Source organism: Tupaia chinensis, unplaced genomic scaffold (assembly GCF_000334495.1).
Source record: "Tupaia chinensis unplaced genomic scaffold, TupChi_1.0 Scaffold148108_1, whole genome shotgun sequence".
In the NCBI taxonomy this organism is placed as follows: Eukaryota; Metazoa; Chordata; class Mammalia; order Scandentia; family Tupaiidae; genus Tupaia; species Tupaia belangeri.
In genome coordinates, this window is record NW_006207959.1 from 1,264,592 (window position 1) to 1,282,603 (window position 18,012).

At 39.5% G+C, this 18,012-nt stretch overlaps 1 pseudogene; it reads right to left on the reverse strand.

Annotated features, from left to right (window-relative positions):
- Window positions 1–17,452, reverse strand: part of LOC102499487 (protein FRG1 pseudogene) — a 37,863-nt pseudogene extending 20,411 nt beyond the window's left edge.
- Between the last annotated feature and the right edge of the window lie 560 nt (window positions 17,453–18,012).

Consider the following 18,012-nt stretch of genomic DNA (forward strand, 5'->3'; position numbering starts at 1 on the left):
GAAAGAATCACGCTTTGGAAAAGTAATGTTCTACTGAACTGATGTATTGGCTCTCGATGAAAGTTATTTAAAATTCTCACACTCAGAAAGAAATAGAATGAAATTGAGGGTATTTAGTATCTCACAACTTCATCAGTAGACCTGAAACCCAAATATACTTGTTTTCAGTAATGAGAAAATTTATCTTTCCAGGTACAGGAATGAACTAAACAGTCAGAAAATCTGTAGAAATAGCTGACCTTTATAGAAGATCAGATCTATAGCTTCCTCAATTTCCATATTTGGAAAGATGTCTCAAAACTGAGTTTTAGTTTTCCATCTCTGGAGACTTGTTTGTCTCTTACGTAGTGAAGGTACCTGGTAATGAGCTCGCAGTTAAGAGTGGATTTGAAATGGAATTTTTATACAGCCAATTTTTTGGTTGCTTAAAGTTAATTGCTTTGTACCTAATTTAAGTCCTACGGGGAGCAACTCTGATCTCCCCCAGCAAACTTTACTTAAATGAGGCTGATCTATATCCTATTACATGTGTCTGGGTATCTATCAGTAAATACCATAAGGCACATTAAGTTTCTAAAGGATACTGTGTGGTTTTAGCACTGCCAAGGACCTTACTTTTTATCAAAGAAATAAGTTATTTTCCTGGAGCCAGGTCAGTTCACTGTACCAACTAAAAGTTATGGGAAGATGGTGAGGTTTGTATTATGCTTGCTTGCCCAAAAAACAGATCACAAATTAAGAGGCATAACGCTGTCAATGGAATAACCAAAACAGAGAAATAAATGAAACATTGCACCAAGAATAGAAAGGCATCAAGGCTGCAACAATTATGAAAGAACCCAAATTTACTATTAGCTGGTTTATTGCAGTGGTTCTCAAAGGGTGGCCCTGGACCAGTAGTATCAGCCTAACCTGTGAAAATTCAGAAATGCAAATTATTGGACCTTGCGCTATAATAACTGAGTTAGAAACTCTGGAAGGGGAGCATGGTGATCTGTAGTATAGCAAGCCTACCAGGTTATTCGGTGTACACTAAGGTTTGAGGATTTTGCTGAAAGAGAATCATAAAGTGAGCGCGGTCAATAACAGGAACACTCACAAATGTGTCAGGTTTTGTTTGAGACATGGAGAGAGAGATGCACACCACCAGGAAATGAGCTGATAACAGAAGTTCATGCAAAGGAACTCTAATATCTATTTCCCATTTGGAGAAGAAATGAAATTCTAAGTCAAGTTAGGAACCAGAAGGTATAAGCAAGATGATAGACAAAAGTCATAGAACCAGGCACAGTTTTCCATTCCCTGTCTGGTGTTTACTGGTATCTCCTGCCTGGAGACACATGAAAGTTACCGGAGGTCTCTGACATGGGAAGTATCTCATTGAAGATGAGCCTAGAGGGAACAACACTTTCATTCATTTAATTTCACTTGTAAGACAATGCACCCAAAGCTCTGAGATCTGAGCTCACAGGGTATGAATAGGTGAGCTCTGGGTAGCACATAAGGAAAACAAAGAGACCTTTCAGAAAAACTTGATGACTCTCTGACTTCTTTCCAGTTTGGGTGGACAATGGGTGTTTCATTAGTGTGAACAGAATAGATGGTTAACAAAGCGTCCACATCTCTCTCAATGGATCTTATTATAGCAGAAGAGAGCTATTTGACAAAGAAAACTATGCCAAGGATACCAAATTACTTTAGAGAATCCAGAGTATATGAGGATGATAAAATATGAGTGTTTTTGACAGTAAGTTTCTAGAATGTGACAGTTTTTAAGAAAATTAGCAAGGGTAAATAAAGAGGATCTAAGATGAGCCTGACCTAAGAACATAAACAAACTTGCTCAGGTTAAGGGCCCAAGAGAAAGCCCCCATTCCCATAAGCTTTTACTATGGCAAAAACAGATGTTCAGGACTTTCCTCTGGTTCCACCTCTGACAATCACCCGCAGCTGATACATTCCTGAGAAACAACCAGCCCCATCTAGACAGGAGCTTGTAGAGTTTATCCTTACTCTCCCTCTAAGATTGAGACCATAAAAAGGTCTTACCTTTTAGGGTAAGACCTTACCTTTTATTCTTACCCTCCCCACCAAATGGCACAAACCTGCAAACCTACTCAAGTCTTGCCCCGGATATTCTGGCCCAGCCTCTCTTGGGCACTCTCTCCCAAGGGCTAATAAATTTAACTTCTGCTTATGTTCATGTTTCAGTCTCTGGTAAATTCTTTTAGCACCCATGCATTGGTCCTACTGCCCCACTGCCCCACTGCCCACTGCACAGAGAATTTGGTTTTAGCCATGGATTCCAATGATTAGAGTGACCTCTGAAAATGACTTGACTATAATTGTGTATTGATTAAATATTTAACAGAATTGAATTATGATTTGGTCTCTGTCCCAGCTTATCAGTTTTAAGAGTTAGTCAAAGGGATCAGTAGCCTAGAAACTGTAGTTTTTATTGTTTGTTTTGTTTTTATTTATCTGAACTTTATTCAGGTAAATGACATGTCTGTTTGGCCATTCTGAAGTCATAAATAATGGAAAGCTTTGGTAAGTAGCTCTATACTCACAAACATTTACTTTTTTTGGTTAAATTTGAACTGCCATAATGACATAGATGTGACCTCAAGCCTGTGGTTTTTGATGTAGTTGCAACAGGATGTGAATATAAAATTTGACACTCATAATTTTAAATTATTTTAACATCTCTCTGTTTTTCTCTTCTTGTTATTTTTAAAATACATTTTGTTATTTATATTTGAGATTTATGACTAGATGTTATGGGATACATGAAGATAAAGAAATAAAGCTATCTATACATGATATTATGACTATAGATAGTCACTATAGTGAGGCAGATAAACCTATCACCTCACGACATGTTTTGTTACAGTAGCAGCTGAAATCTACTTATTTAACAAAAACCCTTTACTTATTTCTTAAATCTATATTCTTCTGTAAGTAAGCGAAAAACAACCTTTTGTTTTCTTGACCTCTTGTATTGTTCTTTTAGTCTCAATTTTGCTTATTTCTGGCCTGACCTTTATTATTTCTTTCCTTTTTCTAATTTTAGATTTGGTTTGTTCTCAATATTCTAACTCCTTAAGATATACCATTAAGTTGTTTACTTGAAACTTTTTGACTTTTTTGAAGTAAATATTTATCACTATAAACTTCCCCCTTAATATTGTTTTGCTGTATCACCTAGGTTTTTTTAAGTTGTGTTTTTATTTTCATTTGTTTCAATGAACTTTTAAAATTTTCTTAACTTCCACATTGACTCCATGGTTATTCAAAAGCATGTTATTTCATTTTCAGGTATTGTATAGCTTCCAAAGTTCCTCTCGCTATTGATTTCCAGTTTTATTTCATTATTATTAAGAAAGGTACTTGATATGATTTTTTTCATTAATTAATTAATTAATTTACTTTTACATTTTTCCATAAACATTTACTTTACATATCAAAAAATTTTAGCTCATATTCATAGTTCTTGACAGTATCTTTCAAAATTTCAAGATACTGAATTTTAAAAATAATGTTCAAAATATTTCTTATAATTTTGTATAATTTTGTTTGTAACTCTATAACAACAGAAACAATATGGTTTTAAATATCTTAGGGAAAATATTTACATGTCAGTTACTCAAATTGTTGAAAAGCAAATGCCCAGCACACTAGTCACACAAAAACCTTCTCAATTCAGCCCAGCCTACCAAGTATTCTGTGATATACCATCTACTAGCAAAGATCAGTCTCTTTATCTTCCTTCAAAGTCTTTATCAAGATAATCCTCTGGTGTGGTTGCTTTTTTGCAATCTCTACTGGTTACAATGCTGGGCTGGGAAAGTCCAGGTTATTTTATGTTATAAATTCTTTCATATATTGTCTCTGATCCTCTCTGCCAGGCAGTACTATTTATGGTACAAGGCCATCTTTCCAAGAGCTTCTGTTGACTTACTTGAGATCCACCTTAGTTCCATAGTTTTCTGATTGATCTTCAGATATGACATTCCAGTTAAAGCCCTGTCCAATAATGAGTATTTCCAATTTCTGATTCAATGCAACAGGCATTATTGAACTTATTCAAATACCCCTTCTGCCACAAAATAAGAATACTCCCAAATATTATCAATTCAAGAGGGGTCAGGAAGGAAGAAAAGTATTTCCATTTTATTGTAACAAATTGCTGAACCTATCAACAACTCAAAAGAAAGTAAAATGTGTAAGTTTGGAAAATAAAGCATAGTAAAAAAAAAATCAATAATGTTTTACTCAAAAGTCATAAAATTCTATTTCACCAGTTCAGTCTTAAGTTCAAACTCTCTTCTGTTGAATATGCAGTGTTGCTGTGGTCCAATCTTTCTGCTTAAATCCTGAAAGTTAACATCCAACGTTGTTACTGATATTTCTTGTCCCTAGCATTGTACTTAATATGATTTTGATTTTTTCATTTTATTGAAATTTGTTTCACAGCCTACGATGCAGTCTATCCTGGAAAATGTTTCTTGTGCTGAGAAAAATGTGTACTCTGCAAATGTTAGATACAATGTCTGTTACGCCCATTTGGCCAAGCGGTTTAAATCTTATGTTTCTTTGTTTATTTTCTGTCTAGATGATCTCTCCAATACTAAAAGTAGGCGTTGAAGTCCTCAACAATTATGTATTGGAGTCTTTCTCTCCCTTTTGATATAATGATAATTGCTTTACCTACTTGGGTGTTCTGGTATTGGTATACATATATATATATATGTACCATTGTTATTTCCTCTTGCTGAATTGATCCTTTTATCATGATATAATGACTTTCTTTGTCTCTGTTTATAGTGTTTGACTTTAAGTCTATTTTATTTGACAGTATACTGCTCACTTTTGGTTTCTGTTTGAGTGGAATATCTTTTTTCTGTCTTTTTACTTTCAGTATACATGGGCCTTGACAAGTGAAGTGAGTTCTTGTAGGAAGCATATACTTGGGTTTTGTTTTCTTATCCATTTAGCCAGTCTATATTTTTTAATTAAGGAATTTAATCCATTTATATTCAAGGTTATTATTGTTAGATGAGAGAACTTATTCCTATCATTTTGTCCATTGTTTTCTGGTTGTTCATATTTCCTTTTTTCCTTTCTTGTTCTTTGTAGTTTGACTATATCTCTCTGGTAATGGTTAAAAATTCAAGGTCATTGCTTGTCCATGCTTCCTAATCTCTTGATTTCTCTTGGACTACCCCCTATGCTCCACAACAATGAGCTCTGTGGTCAGTTCCTTAGAGGGTTTACCTCAGAACAGGGAGGTCTTTTCTCAAACTTCTCAGCCTGGGACTGGGTGGTTAAATCAGCCTTACAGAGAAGCCTTGGCCATCTTCAATTCTGAGAGGCTAGAAGCCCTAGTAAACTCTCTAGTCTACCTCGAATTAAAAGTCGAATGGAACTCACATTGCTATCTTTATTTAGCAATATGTTTCTTTCTTATTAACCAGAATTCTCAAGGAGAAGCAAAGTGAATATTAGAATCAGGGCACCAGCCTCCTTTTCTGCCCACTAACATCCTCAATTACCAAGGAAGCTTTGAGACTGGTGCTTTCCCATGTGAGCTCCTCTTGAGCCAGGGTTTATCAAGAGGTGCGCAGTTTTGTTGGCAGCAGGACACTGTGGGCAGGGAAGCGACTGAGATTTGGCACTGGGCATGCCCACCAGGGTGGGGCTGGCCAGAAAATGAGAGTTTGAGGAAGGCACAGGTGCAAAGGGTTCATCCTTCTACATGCTTGTTTAACTATATCATTGGTACCAGGTGCTCCAAGTACAATGGTAAAGTATGCCAAAAGGTGGGCAGAACCTACTGGGAACTGGAGGCAAGCAATTCTTGGAAGTCAGGGCAGGCTTCCAAGCTCTGGTAGGTTTGTACATAGGAATCCATGCCCTAGCACTGAATAGAACCTCCTTTGATTCTACTACTGATAGCAAGAGCAGGACAAGAGATGGTAGGATGGGGAAGCAGGTCCAGAAAGTTCATCACATTGGCTCACTGGCAAAACCTGGATATAAAAATTCTGTTACTACAGCACAGATATTAGACCAGAGAACTATAACCCAGGGAAAGGGAAGAAGTCCATTGGGGAGTACAAGCTAATAATGAGTGAGGATGACTCAAGTAACAGGATCCCAGTGGTCAGCTGGTTTAACCTAATCTGGAGAATGACTCACTACTGAGGTGCATCTCCCAGGGGGAAGAGAGGATGAGAAAATACTGAATCTGTTTCAGTATTTCCTGTCTCAAGTTCACATTGTCTGGGGACTAAGGCCTGAGCTGGAGGATGGAATGGGTGATTCTGGCTATAGACATCTTGGATCGTCAGAGGGAAGGCATAAAATAGGCTGAAACCTTTACAATATGTACTTACTATGAGGGCTAGGAAGCATCGTCTGACGTGCAGATCCAGACAATCATCTTCATTCAGATGACTGCTTAGCTCAAGCAGACACATGAATGCAACTCACCAAAGCCTGAAAACAGTGGCTTGCTCCGGCACCCATCGAAGCAGCTGGTGTCACTGTGATGGGACAGCCACCAGCTCTCTCCAAGACACAGTTAGGGTTTCTGGACTCATTCTCGGGCGAGTTTTCTTGGATGAGTTAAACAGGAATCATCTTGCTTTCCTGGGAAGCTGTTGTTCCTTTTGTCTGCTCTGCCTCTGGGCGAAATCTGTAGCCTTTACTTGCTGCTATTTTCTACTACTCTAATAATAACTCATTGTTAGGCAGACATGACGTACTTCTTACAATCTTGGAAACTTGGTGGTGGTGGGTGGGGGGGTCTTACCTTCTTCTTAAGTTATTTTTAAAAATTTTCCTTTTTTTTTTGTTTGTTCTCATTGTTCGCCCTCAGTTGGGTAGAGGAAGAGACAAGCTGTTGTTGAAGGAGATCAGCAAAATATCAGTACATCTTGAGGTGCTCTGGCTTCTTTCACAATCTCCTGATCTGTCCCACACCTGCTGTTGAAAGTACGTCATCCAATGAAACCACTCCGAATGTCACAAGTGAGCTTACTAAATTTGGTGTATGCCATCAACCATCTCTCACCTGACTATTTGAGGGGAGGGGAACATCCACAGTTACCTCTTTTTTAATATCTCCTTTTGCATTTTAACAGGCAAGAATCTTGTACACCCACCCTCTGACTTTCCACTTGGATCATTTTTTTATTTAAAATATTGTCATTCCTCCTCTTGAATCTCCTTCCTACTTCCAATGATCTCTGATTCCACTTCTACCTATAATCAGTAGTACTCCCTAAGAAAGGAGCAGAAAGGCTTTGCCACTGAGGAAAAGAAACCTGAAAATCTGGAAGGTGAATGAAACCCAGGAAAACACCCTCAATCATTAAGGGGCAGCTCCTCAGACTAACAAGTCCAAGAATCTGGGGACGCAGATCCATGTGCCATTTTCAAGATCGTCTTCATAATGGAATCTTGGATACAGAATGCACGCATTTCTTTATCTCGACCTTCCTTCAAGACAATTTTTTTTTTTTTGTAGCCATCCACAGCCTACTTTGCAAGTTTAGTGACTAAAGCATATTTTCCCTCTGTGCATTTTCTTTGGCCACCAAGGCTATTCATTTTGCTTTTAGGTAGCCAGGTGGTGTCACTTCAGACAGAGCCACCATCTTTCTTCACACTTAAACCTTTGCACCCATCCCCTGTTAGGTGGCTGCTGCTCAGCAAATAGTATCAATTTAATTTCCAACTCTTCCCTTTTTTAACTTTGCCGTCTTTAAAAACTTCATTCTTTAAACTGACAAAAGTTGTATACGTTTCTATGATGTGTGACATGTTTTAAAATATGCATTTGGAATGGCTAAATCAAGCCAATTAACACACACAGTACCTCATCAGCTCATCATCTTTTTATGATGAGAACACTTGGAATCTCGGTAATTTTTAAGTATGCAGTACGTTGTTATTAACTATATCAGCATATTGCTTAATAGATCTCTTGACTTAAAACCTGCTGCCAAACTGAAATTTTGTATTCTTTGACCAACATCTCCCAACACCCCCTATTTCCACCTTCCTTTTTCTCAGAACATCTCCATCCCACCTTCCCAAGCAGAATGTTCTCCTCTCTCCATTGCTACCCATCCAAATCCTCTCTCTGACTTAAGGTTCAAAACAAGTTTCAATTGTGACATAAGATTCCCCCCCCCCCATACACACACACTCTGATTCTTACTGGCATTTATTTTAATTATGTTCTCTAGCACTTGTTACAGTGATTCATATCCTGAATGCTCATGTGAATCACCTGGGGACTGTTTAAAAAATATAGACCCTGACCAGACAGATCTAATCGGAATCTCTGTGGGTGAGCTACAGACATCTGTGGTTTTTACAAAGCTTCGCAGGTGATTCTAATGCACAGCCAGGGATGAGAAACACAGATAACATATAGATGACTAATTTTAGTATTTAACCATACCAAGCATATTTTTATTTTCCTACTCTACTAAGCCAATGTTAAATACAGGACTGAGACTTTTTCATAAATATTGTGACATATATTTCTTATTTTGACATATATTTCTGTAAATAGTAAAATCACCTGATGGTTTCAACAAGCATTTTTAAATACTTTCAGTTTGCCAGGCACTGGAGCTATGAAGATGAAAGTAACGTTAGCCCTTTCATGGAACAGTCTTTGTCAACAGGTACAGGTTGTTGAGAACGTTATTTTTTGGTAGAGGCTAAGAAAATCTCACTATGATTAAGATGATAGAGTGGGTAGTGGAAGATGTAAAAGGCCTCTAATTTTGAAACTAGTGAGAATTTTTCTGAGCATCTTGATTTTTAAATATTTCAAATATTGGGACCAGCAGATGGTGTAATGGTTATGTCCCTGTACTCCCAAATAATCAACTACAGTTCAAGTCCTAGACTTGGTGGCTTAAAACTCATGCTGGGGTGTGTGTGTGTGTGGGTGTGTGTGTATGTGTGTGTGTGTGTCCAAGATCCCAAGAAGAGAATGGACAAGAAAGGATTATGGCATGGCTATTCCCCCCTGGGGGGGGTGTTATTTCTTGCTTTCTGTCTCTCTGTCTCTCTGACAAATACATATGCCCTATGGCAAAAATCTCTCTTAATTTTTTTTTAATTTTCAAATATTTATGAAGGAAATTCAAACAGTTGTGTCATTAGAAATTCCAAACCTTCACATTCTGTGTAATTAACAGGGAGAGGAAAATACACACACAACAAATGCACCTACATCTTCCCCCAAGTGGACACTCATTGGGAGAATCAGCTAACACTTTCCCACAAAAGGGACAAAGAGAAGTGCATGGAGCGTATTGGTAAGAGCACACAGGTTTGCTATGGCATAAGCATAGCTAGGTGCCCATAGACTAGGTGTGTGTCTAAGATTGGACCTATGGCTTTGTACAGGCTGCTGGAATCTCTTTATCCATTCCTCTGGTTCCGTAACTGCCCCAGGGAACATTGGAGAAATCATGTAGAGCTACTCTTCAGTGTTTAATTCTGTATTTCCCATATTTTTCATCTTCCCTGGGTATTTACTATCCCTAAGTGCTTGGTATCCTCAGGATCTCCCTCCCTTTCAATTTAGCAAAACCCAATTCTTAACAATGGTGATTATAAATGAAGTAACAGGAAGGTGTATTTTACTGATAAGGCATTTGTATCCTACCAACTAAATAAGGGAACTAACATTTATTGAATTCCTAGTATGCACTACATTCTGTTCTATTGAGGAATTGTTAGCAAATCGAATGAGGAAAGTGATTAGAGGGCTGGAGTCTCCTGTACCTCAGCACCTATGACACATAGATGGTTGCTTGCTCTTTCTTTCATAAGGTGAGCCCTGTCTGTTGCTTCCTCTTTCTCCTTGTAAGAGTAATATGAACCCTATTGATTACTTCATAGAAGACCATACACTTAGTCTGGATTCAGAACCTCTTCTGAGTAGAACTCAGAACCTCCCTGCAGTTTTGTTTTGTTTTGTTTTGTTTTGTTTTGTTTAGCAGTTTTTGCCTTAGGGTGCATGTACTTGCTGGAAAGAGAGAGACAGAGACAAGAAGAGGGAAAGTGAGAAATCCCACCCCAAGGGGGGATGGCCACACTGCAATCCCTTCTCCACCATTGTCCTCCTAGTACACACACACATGCCGAGTGTGAGTTTAAAGCCACTGGGTATGGGACTCAAACCTCAGCTGGCCATGTGGGAGTCCTACGACATAACTGCTATGCCATCTGCTGGCCCCTACAGTTTTTTTTTTCTTTGTGCAACCAGTTTATTTTGTTGCCAGTTCCTCTTCCAGAGGCACAAGTTTACTTTCTAGACTAGGCAACTGGTTTAGAGTGAGTCCCAAGAAATGTCAGTTTCTAGTGAGGTGTGCTATCTTCACAAATGGCCCTGTTGATCCCAATGCACCCACATCAATAAAATATCAATGTTTACGAATTCACAGATACTGATCTACTTGCAATGTCACTTTCTGTATGTCGTATTGCGCTTCTGTATGCAATGTGGCAGCAGTCCATTTGCCCCAAGAGATTATAATATTTAGTCATCGGGAAGTCATGACCTATGTTTCTATGTTTTTCTTTGCAAAAATGCATCATGACTTTCCCGAAGACCCCATAGTTCCCACCTCATGGGCTTGCAGGGAAGATTCAGGTAACACATAGAGGTAGGAAACCTAGCTTGCACACAGAAAGCTCTCTCAAAGGTCTGCTCTGTTGTCATCACTTTTTCTTCTTGGCACATGAGCCCTCTAGAGATTTAAATCAATCAATCAATCAATCAATGAAAGGAATTAAGAATGAAGTTAGCTCTCCTTGCCTACTTAGCCATCACTAATCACAGTGATTTCCTTAGCATCTACAAACATGAAAGAACTCAAGTGGCAAAGGTCATTTCAGGCACTGCTCTAGTTGGAGACTCTATCCTTCCCCTTGCATCCTGTCACCTATTGCTCTGTGAGTGCCAACAGGCAACTCAGTTTCTTGTTAGACCTGCTTTCTCTGAACTTGGCCGTCATTAGAAATTTAATTATCTTCCTGAGGCAGAGGCCACTGTTTTGTTAATCCTGACCCAGTTGTGACACAGGATGAAAAGCTGGCAAAGTTCAGGTTCCAATGTCATCAACAACTACTTAGGATCTTCTGTCTATATGTCTGGAGAGAGAAAAATATAGTGATTGCCTTTGAAACCCTAAACATAAGTGATTTACCATAACATAGAGAATTAAGTGGAAACTGACTTTGTAGTGTAAGACAGCAGAGATATACCAACCTGAGGAAAGAGTAGAAAAGGCAACCCTACTTAAAATGATGAGTTTAGAGGAGGCCCATGGAGTAAATTTAAAATAAATTTATAATTATGCAAGCACTGAGAATCTCTCAGGCTCTTCAGCCTCCGGGTAGCTCACCCAGATATTTCATAAGGTGTGATGCTTATCTCATCAAGATATTTCATACAGTGTAATGCTGCTTACCTATGCTAGGACAGAACCAATAGACTCACTAAAAGACCATGCTCTTGCACAAGCCAGGTTGCTGCCAATGTTCCTAGGCCTGGCTACAGAAACATGTGGAGGATACCTGCCCTGCCTGTTTAGAGAAAAACATTGCCCCTTATCATCTCTTGCCATTAGTTAAACAGATTCTATACTATCCTCCCCTCAAGATAAAATAGGCAGGGTCTAATCTCAGCTATCTTTCTATGTAATGTAGACTTTGGGAGCAATTAGGCAGCAAGGTCCAGAGTTCTGATTCTCTCTTGAACATAATAGCAGCTGTGGAGCTACAGAGCTATATTTTGTTTTAACAAAAAAATCTATAAAAATTTTAAAACAATATATAATAAGGGAGACATTATTTGACTTTCAAAGTATTGTTTGCAAATTATCTTGCAGCTGGGTGAGGAGAAGGGAGCTATCAGGTTTGGGTTGAGGGTTAGGTGCAACTCTGATCAATGAGGTTCCTGAATAGGCTATTAGTTAGTATCTTGGTGTTAGACACAGATACTACTCTGAGACAATTCCTGGTTTGTCTGATGCACTGAGAGGCCAGGGAGGGCAGAGAATGGGGAGAGGCTTGGAATCAATAAGTGGAAATCGAGTGGTTTGGTTTAGGGTTAGACAGATTCTATATACCATAGGGATATCGACTGTTTGGGGACAGATATAGGTCATGAAGATCAAGTGCTTCATCCCAAACTTGATGCTTTAATGTTTCTTTCAATAGACTGTCTCCTCATATTTATTCAGGTATCTCCAGCTTTAAGAGGGCACCCACATGTAGTAAGAACTTAATAATGTATATGCTATTATGGGTGGATGGGTGTTAATAACAGGACACAAATGCTTTTCTAGTATAATTAGATATGAAATAATCCAGAATCATAAATGTTGAATGACTCTAGTCAAATACTGGTTTGAGGCAGGTCAGGGATAAGATGGCAGGTTTGAAGAACTAAGTTTGGTAGAACAAGGATATTTATTTATATATATATATATATATATATATATATATATATATAATTCCAGAGTTACATATGGTACCAGCACCTAAGTAAATGCACTGAATATGTAATTTAAAAATTACTCACCAATAAAGCTCATGCAAATGAATTCCAACTTGTCATATGCTACTCTGCTTTCCCCAATATAGGAACCATGCTAATATACTTTATTGAGTTGTTCTGTTTGTTTGATTTTTAGGTTTTTGTCATAGGGCACATGTGTTTTCTGGAGAAAGTGAGAAATCACTTTCCCAAGAGGGATGGCCACACTCTACTCCTTTGTCCTCCATTCTCCTCTGGGGAATTTTTGGCACACAAGCACACATGCCCAGCATGATTTTTAAGCCCCCGATCCAGGATTTGAACTGTGATTACCTATGTGGGATCTAGTGCTTTAACCACCATGCCAGCTGCAGGCCACACTCCACTGAGTTTTAATGGACTGTGTCTATAGCTTTTGCTTTGACTCTCCACTGGGGAAAAAGGTGCCCAGGAAACTGAAATTGGAGGGATATGTGATAGTCATTGCTGCAACTCTTTCCTAGGCAGGAACCAAGTTTCCCTAGAACCTGGATCTCTCAGAATGAACTGTCAATATCTCTGAATCTCAAACAAGGTAGGTGAACTTTACTGTGCATTTCCCTGGATGCAAGATTTTCACTTTGGGTGCATTGTCTCTGACCTGGGGCTTTGACAAACAGGAAGGAAAAAGGAGATATGGGACTTGACTAGAGCTTCTAAAATTGTAGCCAGAATGACTGCTACCATTTGTCAGGAAAGAAACTTCCACTATATATTGAGTTGTTGGAAAAGTCACGACACATTCTTACATAGAAAAAAAATATGTCATGACCTTTCTGACAACCCAATGGCCGCACTGCTATGATTCAATATAGTAATAATGATTACATCCTCTTACAAGGTTCTTGGTGTTATCTGGTATTCTTAACAAAGAAACAAATAACCAGAATCATCAAATAATTCTCTTAAAGTGGCAGGGTCAAGATTTGAACCCAGGGTTTGGATACTATGGCCCATCCTCTTTCTATTATACTGTGCTTTTCTAGGGCTACCCTGGGATTAATGCCACATCACCTAGATGTGCTGCAGCAGGAGACAGAGTGCCAGGAGAACATGTGCTTCATTCATGTCATTGTGCATTTGTTTAATCAGGGGACTGTTCTGGCACAAGCTTTGGCTAGAGCAGAGGTTATATTACATTATCTTTAAAGGGGCATCCATGGTTAGATTATTGCTTGAAGACCTTTAAGGTGGGCACTAGAGGTGGGGACCCACTTCAGCAGCACATCCTTGTGAAGACCATAATCTGGCCCCGTCTACCTTTCAAGTTACTGTTCTAACAAGTGAACTGGACAAGCAGGAGGTTACAGTTCCCAGAAGAGGCCTCGTTCTTTTCCAGCAGCCTCTGCTGCCTATCCTGCTGCCTAAATAAATATTATCCTAAATATCTGGAATAGACACCTTCTGAGAATGTACCTGATACCTCCAAAATAGGACACACTTCTAAAATGGTAAGTCTCTATGACTTCAGAATCCAAGAAGGTTTTGGAGTCTCTCTGCTTGCCTCACTGGTCGTCTTTATTGTTTTCCTAATACCAGTTTATTAACGATCTGATTTTGCTCCTTGGCCAACTGCCTTCCTTTCACACTGTGCAATTAACATCTGTTGGGTAGACTAGTGGCATACATGACTGGCTTGCATGAACCCCACTCTTTAATTTCAAGTTTGGGCATCTGCCATCAATTACATCTCCCTATCTTGTCAGTGATGTTGCAATCAATACAAATAAACTTCAGGGGCCCTCGGCTATGGGTAAACGGTGCCAGCATAAATCAATGAGGTGTTGAGAAGCTTTATGTCACATATTCTAAGAGTCTGTAATTCTTTTTCTGGTTACCAGAGACCTTCCCACAAACTCTAGAACTTGGTTTGGAAATCTCCCTGCCTTTCCCAACTTAGCTCATAATGATCTCATACAAAAATTTGCACTTCTCAGAAGAGACGATTGAACAATGGGAACTATGGGGGTTGCATTATTCCTACTATTTGACTAAATCTGGACGAGGTCCAGTGTGACAGAGTATAGTCAAATCTCTTTCAAAATTATCCCGGGGCACCAGGATCAGAATTAGGTGCTTATTAAGAATGTTGTAGGCCAGCCAGTAGCCTGGTGGCTATGGCACCTGAATCACACATGGCTGACTTTACAGTTTGAGTCCCAGACCCAGTGGTTTAAAATACATACAGAGCATGTGTGCATGTGTGCCTGTCATCCTCCCTGGAGAGTTCTTTCTCACTTTGCTTATCTCTTTCTCACACTAATTTTCTTCTCTCCCTAGAGAGCACACACATTCTAGCAAACATTGAAGAAAAGAAGATAATGTTGATGTCCTTCTGGACCTACTATTCATTCAAAATTGGAATCTGAATTTTATATAAGCTCCCTGTTGATTCCTGCAGTCAGTACCTTGCAGGAACCTGATGATACACTAAAATTGGGATAACTGAAGGAGCATTTAATAAGGGTCCATTTCCAAAGAGGTAGTCAGGGTGAGGGGATGCCACATGTACTGTACTCTGGCTAGTGAGAAGCCAGGTGCAGTTATGAAGAGCTAGGGTATTAGGGGTATGAGATACTCGGAGCAGGACGATGTGGAGGGGACTCCCAGACAGGATGTGCTCAGGACTCTCCTGATGGAGGGATGCAGCCAGAGCTTGGTGGCCTGACAGGGGTGCAAACATCCCAATCCCACTTTGCTTAGTTCTAATTAGAAGCCAGAGACAAGGGAGCCCACTGTTTTAGTGAAGATGAGCCAGTCCCCCAGGGCCAGGGGCAAGGAGAAAGGATGGCACGTAGACCTGAGGGGCAAATGGAAACCACCCAGCACTGAATTCGAATACAACAAACCTTGAGAACCACTGGGCTAAGTGTTTGCCTTATCAGAGGCAAGTCAAGGCCACTTTTAGTTCATAAGAAAGTGAAAGATAGGGAAGAGAAGTAGAAGAGATGGGGAAAGAAAATCCAATTATGGAAAGTCAGAGATCCTGGGAAAGCGGATTAGGCAGTCAGAGGGGGTATGAGAGCTTCCCAGGAGCTCTCAGAATTCCCCTCTCACTGCTCTGCCCATTGGGTCACCTCTTCTGCCTTATTGGCCTTCTTTTTCTTAGTGCTCTTCTCCAACTTCTAGCTTGGTGTGAGACCCCTCTGCTCTATGTGCTGCTCTATGTGGGGCAGTTACATTGTGTGTTTTGATGCTTTCTCTCGTTTCCGTGACCTGCTACAAGGGGTTCCCATGTGTATGGGCATTTTTTCCAGTGTTTCATTTGACATTTCCAAGAGTTCTGTGACTAGTTACTGTCGAAGGTGTAACACTGAATAAAGATGGGGAACCAGCAAGAGCTGCAGGACCAGAGATGGTGTCAGAAGGAAACTTCAAGAAAGTGCATTTGATATTTTTAAAAGACATTATGAAGAGCTTAGTAAAATTTAAGATCACCCAAATAGTCTCAAAGTCATGTTTCTAGACTAGGAATTGCTGACCGCTTCCTGAAAGTGACCATTTATTTCACGGGTATCTTAGCAGTTAGTATAGCGAATATAGTGCAACTTATCCAAAGTCTACCTACTTTTTTTCAATAAAAAAAAAATAGACCTTTTCTTTTTCCTATTTGACTATTAAGCCCTGCAACTACATTTGTTTGTTATAAACATCGATGCACAGTGATATTCCAGCACCTTTCTTATTGTACCATATTACATATAAAGCAAAGGAAGGGAAAGTTAGGAGGTGTGGCTCCTGTTTAGCTGGGAAAGAATAATGGCAAAACAGAAAATTCATTGTTTTTTTTTTGTCTCCATTTATTAGCAACAAATTGAATCTGGATTTCTCTCTCTTCCCCATACTCTAATTGTCCAACCACATGTATAAGCCTTTTATCAAAAAATATGAGCTCCATAGAGGATGAAGAATAAGCAGTGCTGGTTTATATTTGTTGAGTACTTATTTTATGTCTGGCATTACTCAAAATGTTTACTATAGATTATCTTATTTAATCATCACAGAGACACTTTACGGTAGGTACTGTTATTATAGTCTCCTCCTACGTGTGGAAAGTGAGGCACAGAGTAGTTAAGTAACTTGCCTAGGATCATACTGCTGGTAAGTACAGAGCCAGGATTCAAACCAAGGCAGTCTGACTTATGAGCCTATACCTTCAAACACCAAGCTGTATCGCCTCTCTGAGCAATAAGAGCTTCTATGCTTAAGTTGAGCCTTCTTTCTCCATTCATTATTCATTTTCATTTAAGACTGTTTCTCCCTTCAAGCAGAAACATCAGGGTTCTACAGAGAGGAAGAGGGGAGTGATATATCATTGTGACATGCATGAGAGAGGTATGAAGAGAGTACTCTGGAAAGGCAGAAGGAAGTGACCCTTCAGGGGTGTTGCAAAAAACTTTACATAGAAGGTAACAGTTTAAACTGCCACTAGCAGGCACTTGGTAAATGTTTGTGGAATGAGTAGATGAATGAATGGCAATGGAAGTTTATCATGAAGAGAAGAGGACGATAAATGAAAGAAACACCAAAAACTCCAAAATGTCTCATTTCAGTTGGACCAGCCAAATGTATCTTGTATACTTTACTTTAATATCAGAAATGATCTCGTTTTCATTTTATTTTCTCACTCATTAAGGACCAGAATGGATTTTCAGTCAGAATGTTTGCAGGAGGTAGGATCCTCCATTGGTAGTATGAAAGACCACATGCCCTCTGGAAAGCACTTCCAGTCTTGCATTCGATAACCCCATGAGGGTCACAGTGAGTCACCGCCAGTGGCCCAGACTCAGCTGTGCAGAGCTTCAGGCCTGGGACTGAACCAGCTAAGTCCATGGATCTTTCCTGTCTGTTTTCTCAATGACTCACCCGAAACAGTAACAGTGAAGCTAAGAGCACCATGTGCCTGGTACCAGGCAGGATGGGTGATGCTGCTAACTCCTGGAGCCCAGGCTATCCGTTGCTGACTCACAGAACCCATGACTGGACGATGACAACTCTACTTGTTTCTCCTTTCTTTCCCATTAGGATCCTTAGTCAAGGTTCTAGCTCTGGAAATACAACCTTCCCTTATAAAGGATCTCAAACTGAGAGTGGTTATTGGTGGAGACTAAACCCACATTTTCCACCCAAGAGAGGCCCATTGTCCTAAAACAGCAACAAAGCACAACTGAGGAGTTTCATTCATCATTCTAGATGTGATTAGAAGTTTTGCCAGGGCACAGTTGCTTAGTCCTTCCCCAGTTCCCTCTATCGATTGAGTTATTCCCAAAGCCTGGGGAAAGAAAAAGAAAGGAGGAATTTAATAATGGGACAAGTGATTTCTCTCATCTCAAGCAAGCGACTGTGAGCTCATTGTGTACTGTAATCTTCTAGTGCAGGGACCCATGCAGGAC